The sequence below is a fragment of the Carassius auratus genome, chromosome 3 (genome assembly GCF_003368295.1).
Source record: "Carassius auratus strain Wakin chromosome 3, ASM336829v1, whole genome shotgun sequence".
Lineage (NCBI taxonomy): Eukaryota > Metazoa > Chordata > Actinopteri > Cypriniformes > Cyprinidae > Carassius > Carassius auratus.
The window spans coordinates 2,656,457-2,664,727 of record NC_039245.1 but is presented as its reverse complement, the minus strand read 5'-3'; the positions used below and the strand labels follow the sequence as shown (position 1 = coordinate 2,664,727).

The window sequence follows — 8,271 nt, the reverse complement described above, 5'->3', positions numbered from 1 at the left end:
CAAGTGAAGAAGAAGAAGTAGAAGAATAGCAAAAACATGGTTTTGGAAGTTGTAAAAAAAAAAAAAAAACTAAACAATTTGGAATTTTTGCTTACTTGAGCAAAGTGTATGAGAGGTCAGCTGTAATAACTCTTGTGCAAATCAAAAGGAATGTCACTCTGTGGCTACAAATTCCAAACATATTGCCCAAGCCACAAGTTCTTCACACTCACTCAGCTGTTTTTATTTCAACAATGATTAAAATGCAATTGCAAATCTCGGCCACCAAAGGGTTAACTCAAGTGTTTGTGCAGGGCTTTTGAGGAAGCAGACATTAGTTTCTGGTAACAATGGAGTTAGTTTCCTAGACCCTCCCTAGGGCCATGTCACTATATACAGGATGGCTTGGTGCTTGAATTACCCAGTTACGGATGTGAGAGCGACATTAAAGGCAAAAGGTGATTGGCTGACTTCTGACTTTGGGATTGACTCTTTGAACATTTGAGGCGCGACTCAATTTTTACCATAATGCTGTGGGGTAAAGGCGGCAAATTAAACCTCAAACTAATTAAACACGAGTTATGATGGATTTTCCATTCTGTAAGTTCATTTATCCATAAGAAAACAGTTTTATTAGGATTTCTTCTGAAAAAAATAAATAAATAAATTATCCTATAGTCCAGAGGTTGGTTTGTTTCTTGATGGTTAGCTCCAGTTGATTAGTCTTTTAACTTGTACATTTTGCACCCCTGATCTTTTACCATGGACAGGGAATGTAATATGAGATGTCCTCTGTTTTTACACCCTTCACAAATGCTTATAGAGTGCAGCCAGCCATGAAGAGACACGCCTATGGACAGACATTATGGGACGAGAGCTCTCTTCCCCCGTTCATATTAAACCTCTTTCATGAATCCCTCAGGTATGCTGTGGAATTTTCTATTTTGCTGATTTGATCAGAAAACTTTGTACAGAAGCTATATTTCCTCATAAAGGCAATACAAAATATTACTGTAGTAAATTTGTAAAATGCATTTTAGCTTTGACAGAAAAAGAGTCAAATGTGCAGCGTTATAAGAAGTCATTTTAGTGCAGGCAAACAGCAGAGCAATACTTCATTCTGTTCTGTAGAGGGAGACAAAGGAATCACTTAAGAGAAGGGGGATTGGTAAATCTGAATTTATTTTAACATTTTTATGTAATTAATTTTTTTTAATTTAATTTATCATCATTTGAATTAATTAATTTATAATAACTGAGAAATATCTATAACCTCAAACTATATTTTAATCAAAAATACTAACACAAAACTGCAACATTTTGAATAACCACGCCATTATTGTATATTATCAGTCTTAATGGTAGAAAGTAACTGACTACACATAAATGTGTCTCTGTAACCTCAATACCTCAGGGCAAGTGCACAGATAAATGTCAGTTTGTTGCCAAGGAAACTATTCCACCTGGCTAGTTTAAGCCAGTTCTTATGGTTATCTTCTTTATGTTAGAGCCAGAGAGCAGAAATTGGTTTTAGAATGTTATAAAAAGGCAAGACAGGGAACTAAGTTTTTGCTTTGAGCGTTAAAGGCACAGTATATATATACTGTATAGATAATGTCTTGTACTGTAGATGAACACCGAATTTGATGGATCAAGTCTTTTTGTCATGTGCATCACCGTTATCTTGTGCAATGTTGGGAATGAATAATTTTCTTGAACTAAAAAATATATATAAAAATATATATATATATATATATATATATATATATATATATATATTCTCCTTTATCATGAATCATACACAGTATAGGCTTATCTCATGGATGAATGACAATGAATGAAGAATGTTTGCATCTTAACTGATCTGAGATGTCAAATATGTGTTGTTGTTGTTTTGAGCACAGCCAAGTTTTTCCACACAACTGAGGTATATAGAAGGTGTTTTTGATGTTAAGTTCTCATAGGACAACATTTATTTGCTGGTTAATCTAGTTAAGAAGCACACCTGCATTCAAAACACAACATTCCATTAGCATTTACAAACAGCAACCGTAAGTCTGTTTAAGACTGATGCTTGTATCTCAGTTAATTGAGAAAAGATTGATTGAAAAGTGATTTTTTTAAGCAGAGCATACTTTTAACCCAAGTCCTTTGAGAAGTCAATGAGTCTAGTATCTCTTGTATCTCAATTGCTTATTGAGAATGAGTGACATCATGGCTGCCTGTTATTCATGCATTTATTCCTGAATTAATTCATGCATACTTTTCAACCAAATCCTTTGAGAAGTCAATGAGGCTTCTTCAGCTTTTTTAAAAAAAAATCTTCAAAATACACATTTGGACATGATTACCCTGCTTCCTATGTTAGGTAAGATAAGGTAAACTGTCTTTTTTTCTCTTGTAATTTTTTTTTTTTTATATAGATATATTTTTTTTTTAAGCAGAGCATATTTTCCCCCAAAACCTTTGAGAAGCCAATGAGGCTTGTTCAACTGGTTGGTGAAGAAAAAGTGACTTTAGGGCTGCCTGCCCGACCAAATTAAAAAAGTTTAAATGACACATTTGGATATGATTATCCTGCTTCTCAGGTAAGTATTACTATTATTATTTTATTTATTTATTTATTTTATTTAACTATTATTATTTTTATTATTATTTTAGCACACATTTATTCAACCCAAACTCTTTGAGAAGGGGAATCTATGATGGAGAAACTGAGCTAAACTTCCATTTGATGGGTCTTTCTTCCAGGCCTTAAGGACAAAGACTTAAATCTGCTCCACTTCCCTCAGGCCCGTTCGCTCTCCTGCGCAGATTAGCCTGCAGGGCTAGTGCGGGCAGTCATGTCTACAGGATTAGATTTTGCTCTTCGAAGCTTGGCTATACCACATACAGGAACGACTGGACATAGGCACTTGAACCGACACAAGGTTTATCAGTAAGCACTCCAGGAGAGCGGAGAATGTGCAACCAATATCCATGGACGCCCTCACCCTGAAGGGCCAGAGACACTTGCTCATGTTCAACACTTGTTAACAAGTATTCTCTTATGACGGCCCTGTGGATCATTGAGAGTTGATCTCTTATACTTTCAGCCGTCTATTCCAGAGAACGATATAGACTGCGGTGGATTTTCATCATACACAGCCCTCACTTGATATACTAGAACAACACGACTTCTGTTCAATGAAGTGTCTTGGTGATTCAAAGAGGAACAGTAGATGTGTCACGGATGATCCGGGATTTCTGCCAAGCCTTCATTTAATCCAATATATTTGGAGGAATGCTTGAGAGAACTCAGGCTTTTCTGTGTCTATGATTCATCTAATGCAAATTCAGTGCTCAGAAGGCTATTAAGCGAGGGTGCTCATTTTTCTTTGGAAGTTAATTACAGTAATCACCATAGCGGTATAGATAGAATACACACTGTAGTGTTATTCTGACCTCACATTCCTCCCAATAAAGGATGTATGTGAACATCCAGTGAAAACTGCCATCGCTGGTTGAAAAAGAACACTGTATTTTATCAACTATATTTATATTTTATTAATAACCAAGAAGATGCTAAATTAACCAGAGAAGATTGGCTGAATGTTGCTCTGTGGAAACAAATATCAACAAGATCAAACAAATCTTGAGCCCTCCGAGTTATAAAGTGCTGGCCAAGCAAAGAGAGAGGAGAGAATGCAAATGTGCATTGCTGCAGTGACTCAGAGTGCCAGCGTGCTGCCCATGGGGAGAGGCTCACTGGCATCACAAGCCATCACAGTGATAGGATTCACTCACTAGAAATGTGCTAATCTTGCCATTTCTAATTTGTCTCCATATAGCACTGTAAAGGAAATAAGAGAGTCGGACAGAAACATCAGCACACATAGTCATACTGGAGAGCCCGAGTCGCACTAAAACACTGCAGTGTCAGAATATGACAGCATACAGTACCTGCCACAATTTGTTCTTGTGCTCCATCCGCAGACCCTGCAGGAGATTTGTTAGATTGAGAGGACTGCCAGTGAGCTGGAACTGGCCATTGCTGAAAAATAAATAAAAAAATATCAAAACAAAAAACCCTGAAAGCAGTGCAGACTATAGGAGGACTGCAAACCAACCCACTATAAAATCTAAAAATGTATGTATACTGTACATATTAAAAACAATTTGTGATAACTTCTTTAGATTCTTTAGAGCTCTTGTTTAATCTTTTCGAACGAACGATTCATTACAAGAACCAGTTCATAAGAGTCATGCTCGTCAATCAAACTGAGCGGCGTGGTGTGTTGCTGATTCACAATAAAGAACTTTAGCTTACATGTTTCTTTGTGAATAGAATAAGTCTTGCCTTCCCCTCGAGGACAAATGTAATAATGACGACACGTAAGAAATACATGTATTTGACCCATTTTATCACATTCAATTTAGACTGCAATCTCGGATCTTAACCAACATTAATCAACATTTTATCTAGCCTAAGTTTCGTATTTTATTATTATTTTTTTTTAAATGACGATTGAGGGTCGGAAAAAGAGAATTCGGTCTGAGTCAAAAAAAACAAACTAAAAAAACTAAAATAGGTGATTAAAAAAAAATTAAAACAAACGGAACTGTTACTTTTAAGAAGGATGTTCCAAACATTTAGAACAACTCCTTTTTTTTCAGCTTTTGTCTTTTCATACCTGTTCATTATACTCAAAGCATGCATTGTTTTTAAAATGAGATTTTAGATGATTGTGTTGGTAATAATAAAGACTGCAGGCACAGACCCCATTGTTGTGTAGTATTGCTCTCAAATCCCTCAGTTCAGGCTGTGTTCATTCACATACTCAGCTGTCATTATCTTTAAAGACTCACATTCCTTTGAGTCGATTATTGCTTGGCCCATATCTCAGCCTTTGTTTATGCTGTCTGCTCATTGTTATGAAATCTTTCGGCTGTGTCAGAGCCCTGCATGCCTCTCATGGTAATACTACAGTTCTCACTTATTTTGTCAGACAGGAGCCCACAGCAGATCTGTGCCAGCTTGGAGATTTGTCTTTGTGCATTATGAGAAACTGACATGTCTGTTAAGATAAAACGAGTAGAGCCAGTGACACAACAATTGAATGTAATATTAGACCTCTCTGATATAGAATGATGTGTGTGTGGCACTGAGGGCTGGGATATCTACGGGAGAATGAACATGCTGGAGCAGTGCCTCGGTGATGCACGTGACACAATGCGGCAGCTGGCTGGCCGACTTCAAGGCCGCATTAGAGCAGGAGAACAATTCATTGTTTATAGACCTGGAGCACTGCACGGGCTTGCACTAGAGATTTCCCTGTGCACCTCGCCAGGTGTGAGATTCATTCAAATTTCGAAGCACAACAAACGCATGTGCAATGGTGTACAGTAGGTTTGGTCTGAGCATCGGGGGACCCAAAGAGGAAAGCATTTAATTTCCTGGTGCATGCTTCCTTGATTTATTTATGTATACAGAATGGTCTTTTGTGGTAGTTTACCTATCATCCACACAAACAAATCTGGTTAATAACACAACTGCAGTTAAGTAGTTAACAATTACTTAGTTGTTTGCATCGAATATGTGAGGTTATTTGTATTATTTAAGCACCTTATCAGTTTGACAGAATTTTCTACTTGGGAAGTGCCATCTCACTAGCTTTATTTAAAATTTTTCTATTGAAATGTTTGTTTCCTGCTCCATAACAGATGTTGTTATAATTTCATCAGGCTCTTGTTCACGTCATCTCTTTGAATACCCAAAGCCAGGTTTTCATAATATCAGTCCATTCAGTCCTTATACATTTTATACATGAGGAAAATTGATTGCTTTGTCAATAATTCATGTAGTTCCTGACTTTAAAGCTATTGATATTGTGTTGTACTTTCCCTTATGAAAATCAGCTGTAGTTCTTGTAACTGTTGCATCGTTACCGTTGAGCTTTTATCATAGGTAACAGCACTGATGGCTCTCATTGCCATGCATGGTCCAATGTAGACTTTTTTTTTTTTAAGTAGCCTATAAATTTAGAAACTCTAGCTACAACATACCACAATTGTAATATCAATCTAATAGTGACTTATTTTCTTAACAGATTATTTAGTATTAAGTTCCACAAAATTTACCACAGTAACTTTTAATACAATGAAACAATAATTTCTAAGGTAGTCAAGTCGAGAGTAGTCAAACCTTCTAATCAATATTGGTGCAAAACAATATTTTGTCTTATTCTCTTTTTAGATGATGTGGCTGTTTTGATGTTTGACTTTCCACATAGCGTTTTAAAGAAAGAAATTCTCAGTAGAGTTCAGATTTTTGCACATTTCATCATCAGGATTGTGATAGAAGTTTTACAGAGAGGATATCTTAGCAAAATCTTTCTAAGTGCTCTGTCCATCTGGATCAGTTTTTTCAACCACTGTTAGGTTGTCTCAGCCAGTTTTCTTATGAAGGTGATATTTTTTTTTAAACAATGATGCAAAAAGCAGCACGTGTGACATGCAAACCACCTCTAAAGAGTGCCAGCTCTTCACAACCATTTCACATCTCATGCATGCAAATTTTGTCCTGCTTTGGAGCATCAAAGGCATTACTTGTCATTTAGTTCCCTGTCTTCACCTTGCTGCAGTTTTTGTTATTGGGTGGATTTATAGTCAACAGCACTCAGTTTGCAGTGTACTCACACTCCTTTCAATGCAAAGTTGTCATGAGTGATTGGAGTCTAGTCCTTTGATTAAAGTCAATAGGATAGACTGCAACTGTTACCACCCACTTTTCCAGCAGCGTCGGCTCCTGAGGCATTTTCCTCTATTTTTTCTCCATAGAAAAGAATTGCTCAATAAAGACGTCACATTAAATAGAAAGGAAAATGTCAATAAAACATTTTCATGTCAATAAAATAGGCAGGAAGTGAGTAAAATATAAAGTAAGAAGGTTTATGCAGAATTGGAAAATGAACAGGATTTTTATTTCTGTGACGTAGCTACTTCCAAAAGAAAATGGAAATTCAATGAGAAAAAAAAAAAAAAAACATCTAAGGGACTTTATTAATCTGGAATTGATTCGATCTTGGAAATGGGAGTTACTTAAAAGAGTAAAGCCAGACTCAATTTGAGATTAACACTGTCTAAATATTTGTTTTTACCTGTTGGCTAACATTTGCTAATACGTGGCCTAAGTGACATCAGTGGAAAAGTTGTTTCAGAGGAACGGCAAGTTATCGCACACTGCTACTGCTTTGTTATAGCTTGTTTTGTTAACCAGAATACACTTGAGAGTAAAGCTAGTTTCTGTTTGGAGAAGATAAATGTGTTTTCATCCAGTTTGTTTAACGTCTCTTGTGCCAGCAGAAAGCAGTCCATTGAACCTTGTCCAAGAACCTGTACTGAACCTCCATCAATAGCAAGGTGAAAATTCAATCTTGGTTTTCAGAAAGAAAAATACATCCATTTGATTTAGCTCTGGAACATCAGCCTTCACCATTTGGAGTTTGATTTGGTTTTGAATATGTTACAAAAAGAAAAGCTCATTTCTCGGTATTATATTGTGAAATACATGAAATCCCAAGCAGTTTTATGAGGCTGAACCAAATTTGGCATGTAATAATGTGTGGGTGCCAGGATGGAAAATGCTGTGTATGTGATCCCTAACACTTTTGTCCCTCTTTTATATGTAAATCATATGGTTAGATGAAATTTAACACAGTAAACCCTACAGGTCAGGTATGTGAGGTCAAACTGGCCATGTATGGCCAGTCACCATTCCCAACAAGCCAATTGGCCTTGAGACACTGCAACCACCATTTATGACACAGTTGCTCCAGGAAGGAAGAGAGCTGTCTATTTTGGCTGCACTCTGACTGGTATAATTTTAATCCATTCCTAAGGAGAGATCTAGAAATGCATTTCCTTACAATACCAGTTTTCCCTCTGAGAATATTGCAGGGCAGGGTGTCTTGTAGGATCTTACGGGGTGTATACTAGGGTACTAGATCATCAGTCACTTTAAGGAGGCAGTATGAGATGTTCGTCTCAGGGGAGAATTGCCTGGATTGACCTCAAACAGCTGTGCAAACACACTGCCATCATACAAATCACATCAACAATGAAAGATCACTGCCGATGGATTTTTATTGTGACAGTTGATGAGTGTGAAAGACATTCTTTACAGAGTCAGTGGTAGCTGAATGCTGAATAAATGAAGGTGTGTTAGAAGATTGCTTGCAGTTTAATTCAACCCTGGAATATTCTGACCACCGTCAGAGACAACACGAAGATAAAGAGGTTCTGTAGCTTCCT

At 36.8% G+C, this 8,271-nt stretch overlaps 1 long non-coding RNA gene across 1 annotated transcript; it reads left to right on the top strand.

Annotated features, from left to right (window-relative positions):
• The first annotated feature begins 302 nt into the window (after nt 1–302).
• On the top strand, nt 303–4,150 carry LOC113043182 (uncharacterized). Its single transcript, XR_003275705.1, has 4 exons — nt 303–437; nt 803–901; nt 2,421–2,567; nt 2,731–4,150. It is a non-coding gene; the product is annotated as an uncharacterized LOC113043182 (long non-coding RNA).
• The last annotated feature ends 4,121 nt before the right edge of the window (nt 4,151–8,271 follow it).